We start from the raw sequence: 16593 nt of genomic DNA, 5'->3' as shown, positions 1-16593 counted from the left end.
TGAGAAAGTAAAATACTTGTCCTAACTAGTTCAGAAAGGAAGAAGAGAGACTACCTACTCCTGGCCCATTAATATGCTTTTGAATTCATCAATTGTATAATTCAAAAGAGTGGAAGCTGTGGGAAGAATTCTGAATGAAGATTCTCCCTCCCAAGTCCTCCCTCTTCTTCCAGAAAGGACCGCGGATGCTGAGCCTCAGAACATGGAACAATCATGTTCTGGGAAGGATGGACAAGCTTCTGGGAAGGATGAACAGGTGCTGGAGTCTCTCAGAAAGTCTACAGGCTTGAAGCTCCTGTCAAGATGAAATTCAAGTCCAAGACTGACAGAGTTCCAGTCTGTTGGCCTTTAGTATCTAAAGAGAATTTACTTGAAGAGGAAAGGATCTCTTCCTTTAGGTTATTTTCTTGTGAGCTAAGAGACCCTGGGTACCAGTTCTGTTTTTGTATGAACTTAAGCAAGTTAATGAACCTCTCTGGTGCTGTGTTTTCATCTGACAAATGAGTTAACAGTGCTGTTCTACCTTCTTTATGAGGAAAAAAATGAAGTATTGATTGCTAAAAGTGCTTCAAAGAAATAAAAAGACCTGGCAAGTATTGTTATTCACTAATTCATTCTGTTAGATTCTCTACTTTGTCAAAAAGAATTGACTCCTTTTTTTCATGGGAACCACATCTGATAGATTTTCTTTAATTCTCTTTTGTTTCTGTGCATTTAATTTCTGATTCTTTTGTGTGTGTGTGTGTGTGTGTGTGTGTGTGTGTGTGTGTTTATCATATTGGCAAACTGGATTTGGCTAATAAAAGCGGAAAATGGATGTTCGAACTTACCATTGAAGGAGGAAACAGATAGAACAGGCTCCATCTTGAAAGCAGGACTCCATCTTGGGCCTGACTGTGGACTTTGAGATATATGCCCAGTATCAATGAAAATGACATACCAACTGGAAAAACCAGGCCCCCCGGATGGAAGAACCCCAGGGCTCATACCTAGACTCTCCATTGCCTAAAAGAATACCCTAATTATCTGTGTAACCAAATAGAATCATAAATTCTATTATGCTTATTGGGGTATGACCACAGGCCTATTGATAATTGTCCACTGTTAACTACCTGGGCTTAAGGCATATGAATCACGGGTTAACTTTGACTGTCTTTCTCTTCCTTTGTTCAGACTAGTTTCAAGGAATTTGGGGAGGTAGGTTTGGGCACGTACACTTAGGGTATATAGAAGTGAAGTGAATTGAAGTCGCTCAGTCATGTCCGACTCTTTGCGACCCCATAGACTGTAGCCTACCAGGCTCCTCCTTCCATGGGATTCTCCAGGCAAGAGTACTGGAATGGGTTGCCATTTCCTTCTCCAGGGGATCTTCCCGGCCCAGGGACTGAACCAAGGTCTCCCGCATTCCAGGCAGACGATTTAACCTCTGAGCCACAAAGGTTTTCACAAAAACTGGTTGGTGTCCTTGGCTAAGAGGAGACTCTGCCTTGGGCCCGCTGGTGTAATAAACTGGACTTCACTATCTGCATTGTCCTTCTGAGTGAGTTTGTTTCCCAAAACGCATGCCTACAACACCATCACTTTGATTCGAAAACTGCCCCAACATCTGGAAGAAAAAGAACATTGGTGATTATATTAAACTGAGCATATATGTTCAGTTTGAATATTTCCCATAAACTAACATGCTTAATCAAATTAGATATAAGCTCTTAGCCAATGAAATTGTTGACTGAAAAAAAACCAACCAAGCCACCCCCCTAAAAGTTGAGAATGATGCTTTATTTGGGGATATTATTGAAGTTGACTAGGAAAGCAGCCTTTCAAGAAGTTCTGAGGAACTGCTCCAAAGAGGTAAGGTAGGAGTCAAGATTTGTAGGAATTTTTGCTGAAAACAACTTGTAGTTGAACATTAGAAGGTTACTGCTAATCACAAAAACAAGATATCTCAAGTTAATGATTTTAGTGCTTTTCTATGTCTGGGAAGATGCAAGAGACTGGGCTCCTTGAAATGCTGCCTTTGATATGTATCATAGCTACCTAGGGCCAGGATCCTGTTTTTCTCCATTCTGAATTCCCCTCAGGTTGCTCCATTTTGGGGGCAGCTGCAGTGGCTGATGGCCTGCTGGTGGGCATAATACATTGTTTACCAGAATTGCAGGCAACATTTTTGTTTACTGAAATGGCAGGCAACTTTGTTCTTTGTCCACAGAATAAATGCTGCATTTCAAGGGTCTTCCACAAAGGAATTTTTGGAAGTACTCTCTCCTTGCCTTGGTCTTACGAGTGGGAGTCCTTTAATCAGCATTATTGTGGGAGTGTGTGGTGAGAGGTGGGTCCAGAGCAACCTTGGTAATAGCTGATAGAGACAAATGAATGAGTCGGAGACTGGGAGCCCTGAGTGGGGAGAAGGGGAGAGGAGGGCTCGCTGAGTGCCCAGTGAGAAATGGAGTAGGGGAAGCACACACCGATCACCATGGGCAAGAATCAGAAAGAAGGTGATTTGGGGCTTTATAGTGTGGGGAAACTAGAAGGAATTTCTTCCAGTGCTAAATATTTCAGGGCTCTTGCATTTTTGTGTGTAGAATTGGGCCCATGAAAGCCAAATAAGGTGATGTGAGGCCTCTAATCTTCTCAAAGAAAATGCAATGAAGGGAACTGAGTTACATGATTTATTCATTTGCAGTCTCTTCTCTGGCACCCGGAAGCGCATTAGAACTCCAGACAGCAGGTTGAGCTCCTTTAGAAACACTAATAGACACATAGGAAGTTAAAATTCAAGTCAGGGGCTGAGATTATTTTAATTCCAAGTTCTTGAATATCCGGAGGCAAAATAAACTCGAGGGGTAAAAAGAGATGGGTTTTCATGTGTTTCTCCAGTGATGACTGTATCAGGTCATATCACAGGCTCAGGTGACAGCATCCTGGGAAGGCTCAGTGGGAAAAGAACCAGCTTGCGAGTTTTATCACCAAAAACAGGGGCTAAATTGAAAGGCAGGCTCTTATGCTTTCCAAGAAAGACAATACACTTAAATTAACGTGTGACCTCTCCCTTCCTCTTTATCAGCTGTCAAGGACCAGTTTTGCCTCGCTTAGGGCTCACTTCAGTAGTCTGTAATTACCAATCTTGTTTTTCCCTCTCTTTCTTTCAATCTAGTTAGGGTTTCCAATCATTTTAAAACAAGGTCTCTCAGCTGGGTACAGGATCTTCCCAATGAGCACAGAGATGAAATTTCCTAGGTTTTAGTTTGCCAAACTGTTAAGTGGTAAGTAGTTTTGCCCTCTTTTATTTGATCAGCGGTGTGAACTCCTGCAGACTGCAAACATATTTTGCCTGCAGGGAATCTGTGTGTTGAATGGGAAAGAACACTGACCTAGTAGTGAGGACCTGAATCTTACCATCAGTTCTTGGATCTACTTACGAGTTAGTTTACCTGTTTGAAATTTAGTTTCTCATCTTTAAAATGAGAATGATAATGAAAAAATAATAGATGGTCTTCACAGCTTATGTGTATTAATCTATGTTACATGTATTAACACATCTCTGTGAAGTAGGTATTGTTTTTTAAAAATCATTTTCTCTATGTCTCAGGTGAGAAAAGTAAATCAAAGATAGTTGTAACTTATCCCCAATCTGAATCCAGGTGGACTGATGCTTAGTGAAGTTGAAAGACATGTTAAGGCATTCTTGGCCACCAAGATGGAGGTCAAATGATTGTATCTAGTCCAATCATGAAGGATGTCATGAAGGAGTTGTTCTCCCATCTGTGCAGAGTGGCATTTGTTATCCTTGGATATGTTGTGGCCACTAATTCAGCTTCCTGTTGAGTTTTGGATTTGTAAAAATGATCCTTCGTTCAAATTCTAATTTATACTTGGCTGAGAACACCAGGATGCTTTTTTCATACCAAACCTAACATTAACTCTGGCCAAAGACACGAAGTGGCTTCCCTGGTGGCTCAGACAGTAAAGAATCTGCCTGCCCACTGTTCACAATAGCTAGGACATGGAAGCAACCGAGATGTCCATTGGCAGATGAATGGATAAGAAAGCTGTGGTACATATACACAATGGAATATTACCCAGCCATTAACAAGAATGCATTTGAATCAGTTCTAATGAGGTGGATGAAACTGGAGCCTATTATACAGAGTGAAGTAAGTCAGAAAGAAAAACACCAATACAGTATAATAACACATATATATGGAATTTAGAAAGATGGTAATGATGACCCTATATGCAAGAGAGCAAAAGAGACACAGATGTAAACAACAGTCTTTTGGACTCTGTGGGAGAAGGCAAGGGTGGGATGATCTGAGAGAATAGCATTGAAACGTGTATATTACCATATGTGAAATGGATCGCCAGTCCAGGTCTGATGCCTGAGACAGGGTGCTCAGGGCTGGTGCACTGGGATGACCCTGAGGGATGGGATGGGGAGGGAGGTGGGAGGGGGCTTCAGGACGGGGGACACATGTACACCCATGGCTGATTCATGTGAATATATGGCAAAAACCACTACAATATTGTAATTAGCTTCCAATTAAAATGAATTAGTTTAATAATAATAAAAAAGAATCTACCTGCCAGTGCAGGAGATGAAAGAGACGAGAGTTCAATGCCTAGGTTGGGAAGGTCCCCTGGAGAAGGGGCTGGAAACCTACTCCAGTATTCTTGCCTGGAGAATCCCATGGATGGAGGAGAATGGTGGGCTACAGTCCATGGGGTTGCAAGGAGTCAGACATGACTGAGCAACTAACAATTTAACTTTCACTTTTTTCAAAGACACTTCCCTTTACTATGTCACATGCAACATCTTTCCTTTAAAGCCTAACTCGGTATATATTTTTTATGGGGCTTTATTATGTTTCTTTATATATACTAAATTGATTGTATTTTAAGTTTCCAATTTGATAAATTTTGACTGATATGTACACCCATAAAACTATCACTGTAATCAAGATAATGAACATATTCATATCCCCCAAAAGTTGTCACATACACTTTTAACCTCAATACCTATTCCAATCCCTGAGAAAACTTGATCTGCTTTTTTAAGATCGGCTTGCACATTGTGTTTTATGAGTGAAGTCATACTGCATGTATTATTATTTTCTCTGAGTGCTTCTACCCCTACCCTGCATGATTATTTTGAGGTTCATCCTGGCTGTTGGGTGTGATGTTTGTTCTTTTCTGTTGCTAAAATGTTTTTCATTGTATGATTATACCATAGTTTGCTTATCTGTTCACTTGTTGATGGACATTGACATTGCTTACTGTTTTTTGTCATTATAAATAAGGCATGAATGTTCATGAACAAGCCTTTTCCCAGATTTATGGAGGCAAAATTGACAAAACTGTAACATATTTAAAGTGTTCAATGTGATAATAGCCAGAGGTACACTGTGAAAGAATTCCCACAATCAAAATTAATTAACACATCCATTAACTCAAAGTTACCTTTTTATTCCCTTAGTGAAATCACTTAAGATCACAAGCAAATTTCAAGTATATTATACAGTATTATTACTATAGCCACTATACTATACATAAGGGCCTCAGAATTTTTTCATCTTATAATTAAATATTTAGTATCACTTTGCCAAACTCTCCCCATTTCTCCCATCCCCAGCCTCTTGTGACCACCATGCTACTGTTTTTATGAGTTTGCTTTTTTTTTTTTTAGGATTCCACATATGAGAGATATTAGGCAGTATTTCTCTTTCTGTCTGGTTTATTTAAGTTAGCCTTATGCCCTCCAGTTTTATCCATGCTGTTGCAAATGGCAAAATTTCTTTATTTTTTAAGGCCAAATAATATTTTGCTGTATACAAATCCTACAATTTCTTTATCTCTTCTCTATTGATAGATATTTAGGTTGTTACCATATCTTGGCTATTTATGAATAATGCTGCATTAAAATGGGAGTATATGGGAGTTATTTCTTCTAGATAGTTATTTCTTTTCCTTTGGATATATATGCAGAAGTGGGATTTCTAAATCCTATAGTAGTTAGTTTTAATATTTTGAGGAACCTCCGTATTGTTTTCCCCAGTGGTTATACCGATTTATATTCTATCAACAGCATACTAGGGTTCCATTTTCTCCATTTACCCTATCAGCCTCTGTCTTTTTAATGTCTTCAGTGGTATAAGTTTTGATTTGCATTTCCTCGATGATTAGTGGTCAGAGGTCAGGGGCAGAAGCCAGGAGGACCCCATGCTCGAGGGGCAGCGGCTAAGAGGAGTTACCCCATGCCCGAGGCCAGGGCGGCGGCCAGCAGGACCAACCCCACGTCCAAGCAGCGGTGGCTGCGCGGGCGCAGGAGGGCCTAGAGGAGCTACTCCATGTTCAAGGTCAGGAGGGGTGGTGGTGAGGAGATACCCCTCGTCCAAGGTAAGGAGCAGTGGCTGTGCTTTGCTGGAGCAGCCGTAAAGAGATACCCCACGTCCAAGGTAAGAGAAACCCAAGTAAGATGGTAGATGTTGCAAGAGGGCATCAGAGGGCAGACACACTGAAACCATAATCACAGAAAACTAGTCAATCTAATCACACTAGGACCACAGTCTTGTCCAACTCAATGAAACTAAGCCATGCCCGTGGGGCCACCCAAGACGGGCGGGTCATGGTGGAGAGGGCTGACAGAATGTGGTCCATTGGAGAAGGGAATGGCAAACCACTTCAGTATTATTGCCTTGAGAACCCCATAAACAGTATGAAAAGGTAAAATGATAGGATACTGAAAGAGGAACCCCCCAGGTCAGTAGGTGCCCAATATGGTACTGGAGATCAGTGGAGAAATAACTCCAGAAAGAATGAAGGGATGGAGCCAAAGCAAAAACATTACCCAGCTGTGGATGTGACTGGTGATAGAAGCAAGGTCCAATGCTGTAAACAGCAATATTGCATAGGAACCTGCCATGAATCAAGGCAAATTGGAAGTGGTCAAACAGGAGATGGCAAGAGTGAGCGTTGGCATTCTAGAAATCAGCGAACTAAAATGGACTGGAATGGGTGAATTTAACTCAGATGACCATTATATCTACTACTGGGGGCAGGAATCCCTTAGAAGAAATGGAATAGCCATCATGGTCAACAAAAGAGTCCGAAATGCAGTACGTGGATGCAATCTCAAAAATGACAGAATGATCTCTGTTCATTTCCAAGGCAAACCATGCAGTAATCCAAGTCTATGCCCCAACCAGTAATGCTGAAGAAGCTGAAGAAGCTGAAGTTGAATGGTTCTATGAAGACCTATAAGACCTTTTAGAACTAATACCCAAAAAAGATGTCCTTTTCGTTAATGGGACTGGAATGCAAAAGTAGGAAGTCAGGAAACACCTGGAGTAACAGGCAAATTTGGCCTTGGAATATGGAATGAAGCAGGGCAAAAACTAATAGAGTTTTGCCAAGAAAATGCACTAGTCATAGCAAACACCCTCTTCCAAACACAAGAGAAGAATCTACACATGGACATCACCAGATGGTCAACACCGAAATCAGATTGATTATATTCTTTGCAGCCAAAGATGGAGAAGCTCTATACAGTCAACAAAAACAAGACCAGGAGCTGACTGTGGCTCAGATCATGAACTGCTTACTGCCAAATTCAGACTTAAATTGAAGAAAGTAGGGAAAACCACTAGACCATTCCGGTATGACATAAATCAAATCCCTTATGATTATACAGTGGAAGTGAGAAATAGATTTAAGGGGCTAGATCTGATAGATAGAGTGCCTGATGAACTATGGACGGAGGTTCGTGACACTGTACAGGAGATAGGGATCAAGATGATCCCCATGGAAAAGAAATGCAAAAAAGCAAAATGGCTGTCTGGGAAGGCCTTACAAATAGCTGTGAAAAGAAGAGAAGTGAAAAGCAAAGGAGAAAAGGAAAGATATAAGCATCTGAATGCAGAGTTCCAGAGAATAGCAAGAAGAGATAAGAAAGCCTTCTTCAGCGATCAATGCAAAGAAGTAGAGGAAAACAACAGAATGGGAAATACTAGAGATCTCTTCAAGAAAATTAGAGATACCAAGGGAATATTTCATGCAAAGATGGGCTCAATAAAGGACAGAAATGGTATGGACCTAACAGAAGCAGAAGATATTAAGACGAGTTGGCAGGAATACACAGAAGAATCATACAAAAAAGATCTTCACAACCAAAATAATCACGATGGTGTGATCACTCACCTAGAGCCAGACATCCTGGAATGTGAAGCCAAGTGGGCCTTAGGAAGCATCACTATGAACAAAGCTAGTGGAGGTGAGGAATTCCAGTTGAGCTATTTCAAATCCTGAAAGATGATGCTGTGAAAGTGCTGCAATCAATATGCTAGCAAATTTGGAAAACTCAGCAGTTGCCACAGGAATGGAAAAGGTCAGTTTTCATCCCAATCCCAAAGAAAGGAAATGCCAAAGAATGCTCAAACTACTGCACAACTGCACTCATCTCACATTCTAGTAAAGTAATGCTCATAATTTTCCAAGCCAGGCTTCAGCAATACATGAACTGTGAAATTCCAGATGTTCAAGCTGGTTTCAGAAAAGGCAGAGGAACCAGAGATCAAATTGCCAACATCCGCTGGATCATCGAAAAAGCAAGAGAGTTCCAGAAAAACATCTATTTCTGCTTTATTGACTATGCCAAAGCCTTTGACTGTGTGGATCACAATAAACTGTGGAAAATTCTGAAGGAGATGGGAATACCAGACCACCTGATCTGCCTCTTGAGAAACCTATATGCAGGTCAGGAAGCAACAGTTAGAACTGGACATGGAACAACAGACTGGTTCCAAATAGGAAAAGGAGTATGTCAAGGCTGTATATTGTCACCCTGCTTATTTAACTTATATGCAGTGTACATCATGAGAAACCTGAGCTGGAAGAAGCAGAAGCTGGAATCAAGATTGCCGGGAGCAATATCAATAACCTCAGATATGCAGATGACATCACCCTTTTGGCAGAAAGTGAAGAGGAACTAAAAAGCCTCTTGATGAAAGTGAAAGTGGAGAGTGAAAAAGTTGGCTTAAAGCTCAACATTCAGAAAATGAAGATCAGGGCATCTGGTCCCATCACTTCATGGGAAATAGATGGGGAAACAGTGGAAACAGTGTCAGACTTTATTTTTTTGGGCTCCAAAATCACTACAGATGGTGATTGCAGCCATGAGATTAAAAGACGCTTACTCCTTGGAAGGAAAGTTATGACCAACCTGATAGCATATTTAAAAGCAGAGACATTACTTTGCCAACAAAGGTCCGTCCAGTGAAGGCTATGGTTTTTCCAGTGTTCATGTATGGATGTGAGAGTTGGACTGTGAAGAAGCTGAGCGCCAAAGAATTGATGCTTTTGAACTGTGGTGTTGGAGAAGAGTCTTGAGGTTCCCTTGGACTGCAAGGAGATCCAACCAGTCCATTCTGAAGGAGATCAGCCCTGGGATTTCTTTGGAAGGAATGATGCTAAAGCTGAAACTCCAGTACTTTGGCCACCTCATGCGAAGAGATGACTCATTGGAAAAGACTCTGATGCTGGGAGGGATTGGGGGCAGTAGGAGAAGGGGACGACAGAGGATGAGATGGCTGGATGGCATCACTGAATCGATGGACCTGAGTCTGAGTGAACTCCGGGAGTTGGTGTTGGACAGGGAGGTGTGGCGTGCTGCGATTCATGGGGTCGCAAAGAGTAGGACACGACTGAGTGACTGAACTGATGATTAGTGAGGTTGAACATATCTTCATATATCTGTTAGTCATCTGTGAATCTTCTCTGGAAAAAATTTCTACTCAAATATTTTGTACATTTTCAAGTTGGGTTATTTGTGGGGCATTTTTTGGCTTTTGATTTATACTATTGAACTGTTCAAATTCTATATATACTTGAATTCTAACCCTTTACCAAATATATAGTTTTGGCTCAGATGTTAAAGAATCCACCTGCAATGTAGGAAACCTGGGTTCAATCCCTGGGTTGGAAAGATCTCCTGGAGAAGTGAATGGATACTCACTCCAGTATTCTTGCCTGAAGAATTCCATGGACAGAGGGGATTGGCAGGCTACAGTCCATGGGTTTGTAAAGAGTTGAACACGACTGAGTGACTTTCACCTTCATTTGCAATAGTTTATTCCATCTGTAGGTTGCCTTTTAATGTTGTTAATTGTTTCCTTTGCTGTGCAGAAGCTTTTTAGTTGGATACAGTCCCACTTATTTTTGCTTTTGTTGCTTGTGCTTTTGGTGACAAATCCAAAAAATCATTGCCAAAGCCACCGTCAAGGGATTACCTCCTGTGTGTTTTACTAGAGTTTTATGGTTTAAGGTCTTGTGTTTTATTCCTCAATCTATTGTGAGTAGATTTTTGTGTATGGTGTGAGATAAGGGTCCAATTTCACCTTTTTGCATGTGGCTGTCTAGTTTTCTCAGTACCATCTGTTGAAGAGAGTCTTCTTTCCTCCTGTATATTATTGACACCTTTGTTATAAATTAATTGACTATATATGCATGGGTTTATCTTCTGGTTCTCTTTTCTGTTTCAGCGATCTATGTGGCTTCTTTTATTCCAATACCATATTGATTTAATTACCATAACTTCATAAATAGTTGAAATCAGGAAGCTTGGTGCCCCCAAATTTATACTGCTTGCTCAAGATTTATTAAGCTATTCAGTTTATTTTGTGGTTCATAAGAATTTTAGGATTATTTCCTCTATGTGAAAAATGCCATTGAAAATTTGATAAAGATTGCATTGAACCAGTAGATAACTTTGGGTATTATGGAATATTGATTATTCCAGTCCATGAACACAAAATAGCATCTCTTTGTGTTTCCTTCAATTTCTTTCATAAGAGGTTTTATAGGTTTCAAATAGTGTAGAAATCTTTTACTTCCTTGGTTATTGCTAAGTATTTTCCTTTTTGATGATATTATATATGTTTTTTCCATAATTTCTTTTTCAGAGAGTTGGTTGTTAGTATATAGAAATGCAACTGATTTTTGCATGTTGACTTTGTTCCTGCAACTTTACTGAGTTCATTTATTAGCTCTAATACTTTTTGGTAGAGAATTTAGTTTATATATAAATATATATATATTCTTATATATACATATATGTTCTTATGCACACACACACACACACACACAAACACACATATGTATGCATGTCATCTGCAGACAGAGGAAATTTTTGACGGATGCCTGACTTTTCCTTTCCTGATTGGTTTGGATAGGACTTCCAGTACTATGTTGAAAAGAAGTGGCAAAAGTGGGCATCCTGGTCTTTTTCCTGATCTTAGAGGGAAAGTATTTACCTTTTCACTATTGACTATGATGTTCTCTGTGATCTTGACATAGGTGACTTTTATTATGTTGAGGTATATCCCTTCTAGATCCCTTTGGTTGAGAGTTTTTGTCATGAACTGTCAAATTTTGTTGAGTACTGTCTCTGAAATTATTGAGATAATTGTACAATTTTTATCCTTCTTTTTGTTACTGTGATGTAGCAAGACTTCCCAGGTGGCTCAGTGGTAAAGATTCTGTCTACTAATGCAGGAGACACAGGAGACATGGGTTCGCTCCCTAGGTCGGGAAGATCCCCTGGAGGAGGGCATAGAAACCCACTCCAGTACTCTTGCCTGGGAAATCCCATGGACAGAGGAGCCTGGTGGGTTACAGTCCATAGGATCACAGAGTCAAACACGACTGAGCAACTAAGCACACACGCATGATTACTGATTTGTGTAGGTCGAACCACCCTAGCATCCAAGGGCTACATTGCACTTGATCATGGTATATGATTCTTTTAATATTCTTTTGAATTGGGTTTGCTAGTATTTTGTTAAGAATTTTTGTTTCTCAGTTCATGATCAATATTGTAATGGAACTTTCTTTTGTAGTGTTCTTTTTTGACTCTTGTGTCAGGGTAATGCTGGCCAAGTGTTCTCTCCTCTTCAGTTTTATTGGAAGAGTTTGAGAAGGATTGGGGTTCATTCTTCTTTAAATGTTTGGTAGAAATCATTAGTGAAACTATCTGGTCCTGAACTTTTCTTAATGGGGAGGTTTTGGTGTAGTGATCCAATGAGAAAAGAGTCTCATTATTGATTTTCTGTTTCTTTATGATGCATCCTTGATAGGTTGCATGTTCCTAGAAATTTATCCATTTCTTCTGGATTTTTAAACAGTCCCATTTTCTCTGAGTCTCTGATAATAATTCATAGAAATAGTATTCCCCATGATACAGATTGTTTTATTTTCTTCATCATTCTTAATTATAATAATTTCAAAGCGGTATTTTTCTGCCTCAAATTTAGAAATTGTCAAGGTATGGTGCTATCACCTATATTGTATACTCTAATCTACAGACCACAGGTGACCTCAATGAGCTAAAACTCAATGAAATAGTGAAAGAAATTCTAAAACTGTTTTAGGTCTCACAAAGCAAGGTTAATGGAAAGAGAGAGACATAAATAAGACATGCTGATTGAATGACAGTGAAAGTGAAAGTCACTCAATCATGTCCAACTCTTTGCCACACCGTGGACTATACAGTCCATGGAATTCTCTAGGCTAACACAGAACAGCGTTAATTACACCTATTACTTTGTACATCATATCCCCAGTACTTACATAGTCCATGGAATTCTCCAGGCCAGAATACTGGAGTGGGTAGCCTTTCCCTTCTTCAGGGGCTCTTCCCAACCCAGGGATCAAACCCCGGTCTCCCACATTTCAGGCAGATTCTTCACTAGCTGAGCCACAGGGGAAGCCCACTGATTAAGTGGGAAGAAAGTAATTTCTCATGAATTCTGCTTTCTTCACGCCTTGTTCTTAATAGGAATTTTAGTATTTAGAAGTGGAGTGAGGGAGCAGGACACAGTACCGGGGCCTGAGCAGAGATGCTAGTGAGGCAGGACAAGAGCCAGGAGAGTGCAGCCTGGGAAGACGGTTCACTGACCAAAGTGTGAGAGATAATCAAGCTACTGAGCTTTGAGTGAATGAAGGATGGAAGGATGAAGTGATGGAAGATGAAGTGATGAAGAATGAAGGATGGAAGGATTTGAGTGAAAGAAGGATGTGTCATATCAGCAGCAATCTCTTAAACTGGATTAGTGTCCTTTTATCTCATGGGATGAAACAAATGAGAAGAGGAGAATGTTTGAAAGGTTTTCTAAGTCTACTCACTCCTGGAGACTATACAAAATTTCAACTTACATGATTAAACCCTATCTGCAGTGAAATCCAGTATTTTTAACTTCCTGCAGATAGCTAGTCCCTTTTTAATAGTGTAGTTACAGCAAAGAAAAACATGACAGAGGTTATTATTTTAATGTAAATGTTTTAAATTTTAGTAAATTTAATTTTTATTTTTTAGTAAATTTTTTACTAAATATTTTATTATTTAGTAAATTTAAATTTTAGTAAATGTTTTAAATTTTAAAAATTTTGAAGAAAAGCAGGGTTTTTTTTTTTCCTGAAAAGAAACAATATTTAGTGGAACAAACATACTCATACTTTAAGCTTGTGCGATAATTTGTCATTTTCATTATTATTCATTAGCAGTTGGATGACATAACCCTCCCCTTGTAAGAAAAGAACACAGCAGAATCATTTGCATTTTCTTTGATGTCTGCCTTAAAAACATTTTTTCTTATTTTTTAAATAGCAATGAGATTCAGGCCAAACTTATTGTTAGTCAGATATGATGTCCTCTATTAAGAAATTGCTTGAACCCTTTTTGAGTATTTTCTACCTCAAAGATGAGGGTATTTTAAGAAGACTTTTGATTTCTTTGAGAGCTGGACAGTTGTGTCTATGATGCCAGACATTCCAAGGAGGAGGTTACAGAAAGACAGGAGCAGGGGACACCTAGAAAGTTCCCAGTCACTCTCCAGGCAGGCAGTCTAGAAGTCATGGAGGAGAAAGTCATCTACATTTTCTTTGAGGAACAGAGCAGTGTTGTTTTTTAATTGTAAATTTCAGTGTTACGTACAGTTGTGGACAAATTTTTTTCCTTTTGGCGAAATAACTCCTTGTAATTTTCAAATTTTACTTCAAGAAAAATGGTGGACAGAATCTCCTGTATTGGCCCTTTGTAATGACGATATTGTTGACAATGTTTAGCTTGGATTCTGATGTAATCCTCACATCATATATTTTAAATGTGATGTGTTTTGTATGGAAAGATAGCAGTTTCTTTCTTCATTAAATTCTATGTTTACCTCCAGTAATAGTCATTTTTGTTCATATCCACTCCTTTCATCAATATACCATGGGTATTTAAAATTTTTTTTCAAGATTTTAAGTGGTACATATTCCTATGAATTGATAATTTGTTTCTCTTAAATCCAGTCTTTAAAATATTTTAAATATATTTGTAAATAAGTATATAAACTTGGATTGACTGGAGAAGTGGTGAATAAGACTGTACATAGAGACCAATTTATAAAGTTTAAAATTATTTTCATTAAATTTTTTTAAAAAATCAGGAAATGAACTATCTCTTAATGTTCTAAATAATTTAATTTGTTACTGAAGAACTTCTTTCTTCTTGGCTAAATTTTGAAAACTTATAACCATCAGCCAATGCAGTGTCTTGTTTTGATATTCTGCTCTTAAACACATTTTGTTATTGAATGAGATATTTTTGAAAGCTGGCTTCTCTTGTTTTCTTTTGACTGACTTTTAAGTTGCTTAATTGCAATATGTGTTTTGTCTCACAGTGATTCTCAATAGTATGGTCCCTGAAAAAAAAAAGAGATAATTTTTCTTTGCAAAGAGCCAAATTTTGAAAAGCTCATCTGGAAATTTTCAAATATACATGAAATACAAAAGAACAATGACTATCTTTTTGCCTGTCACTCAGTTTCATCATTTATCAAGATTCTGCCCCATTTGCCCTTTGTTTTCCTTTGCTGAAGTTTTTAAAAACAAATGTCACACACTGTGCTGTTTCACTTCTGCATACGTAAGTATCCTTCCCTGAAAAATATAGACCACAATCTTACCATAGTTATCATAACTTCTTGATAACTTCTGATAACTACTCTACTATCAAATGTCTCCAGTTCTCATTGAAGGTCATCTTACAGTTGGTCTGGTTGAGTCAGGACCCAAACAAGGTACACATATTAATTTAGTTGATCTCTTTTTCTTAAATTTCTTTCAATCTGGTGTAGTCTTATTCCTCCTGCCTTTTTATTTTCTGCAGGTGATGTGTTGCAGAAACTGAGTTAGTCATTCCTTAGAATGTTTTCTTTCTTGGGTTTGTCTGTTGGCTTCCTTGTGGTGCTGTTTAACTTGATTTTCTATTCCTCTCTTGCCAGTAAATGAGAGATGTCTATAGGCTTGATTTTATTCTGGTTCACTTGTTTCCTAAAAATACTTCATAGGCAAGGCTATGTGCTTTGTGTTGTGTCCCACCATGAAAGACACACAGTGTCTGATTTTCTCACTTCTAAGGATGCTAAGATTGATCACTGGTTCAGGTGGTAACATTGGTCCCTCCATTGTAATGCTCCCCATCCTTCTATTTAATGTCTCTGTCCACTGGTGACTGTTGCAAGGGGTTGCACAAGGGTGCTTTTTTTTTTTTTAATGAAAAATTATAACAAAGACTTTACTTTTAGCGATTTCATAAATACCAGACGAGAAACTGGACGGTTTGTGAGGAAACTGAGAAAAATTTTTCCATAGAGTAAACTTATAAATTCCCTTTTGGCTCTGTTTTCCGATCCTCCTTCACTGTGTTGTGGAGAGACTGAGTTCTTCCAGGTTTTTGGCTAGCGGGGTGGTCTCCAGATCAACTGGGCTCTCCAGGTAAGTGGTTCCTGCACAGCGCTTTCCAGTCACTGGATCTACGACTTGTCCAACTTTGAAAACGATCTCAGCCAGTTCGTGCTTCACATGCTTTGTTCTTGGGACAGGGAGCGCCTTGAGAAGCACAATATCCCCAACGGTGCACTGCTGGAGAGCATCGTGGGCAAAGTAGGTTTTTTGCTTATTAAAATACTTTAATAAATAGGGATCCAGAACAAGTCTGGTCACTCTCACTTTAGCAGTTTTTTGCATTGCTGTCCCAATCACCTTACCCACGATCCATTTGGCATGGACAGATGAACGAACTACGGACATGATGTGGCTTTGGTCACTTCGCCTTGAGGGCTCCCACGCTGCGGCGCTCCGGGACTGGCAAACAACCCACCTCAGAACTCCACAGTTTCGGCGTACGCCCGGCAGAGGGCTTACCGGAGCGTGATGGCGTCACGTCGTACGCAGGTCGCTCCGCCCCCAAGGGTGCTTTTCTAGTTCTATTTTTCCTTTCATATCAATTATCTTAAATTATTCAGTAAAGAATAACTTTTCTCTTGGTTACCCTAACATATAATTTCTTCTAGGAAATGTGGAATACATGTTTAATTTTTTAATTGAAAGTATTTGCTCCTTTAGCCCCAGGTCCATTTGCTGCTATTTCCCTGTGGAACCCACAACTGGCCATTAGCCAAAGTAATCAATCTCCCTTTGTCTGTAGACCTGGCCAGTGAACACTTGATTAGTGCATAGTGTGGATTTCTGAGTTTAGTAGATTAAATCTAGCCCTCAGAA

General features: G+C 39.3%; 1 pseudogene; it reads right to left on the bottom strand.

Annotated features, from left to right (window-relative positions):
* Positions 1–15729: 15729 nt before the first annotated feature.
* Positions 15730–16226, bottom strand: LOC105004456 (annotated as a pseudogene).
* Positions 16227–16593: the final 367 nt, after the last annotated feature.

The sequence above is a fragment of the Bison bison genome, unplaced genomic scaffold, assembly GCF_000754665.1.
Source record: "Bison bison bison isolate TAMUID 2011002044 unplaced genomic scaffold, Bison_UMD1.0 scf7180017864476, whole genome shotgun sequence".
Taxonomy (NCBI): domain Eukaryota; kingdom Metazoa; phylum Chordata; class Mammalia; order Artiodactyla; family Bovidae; genus Bison; species Bison bison.
The sequence above is the reverse complement of the archived record's forward strand: the minus strand, read 5'-3'. Positions and strand labels throughout refer to the sequence as shown.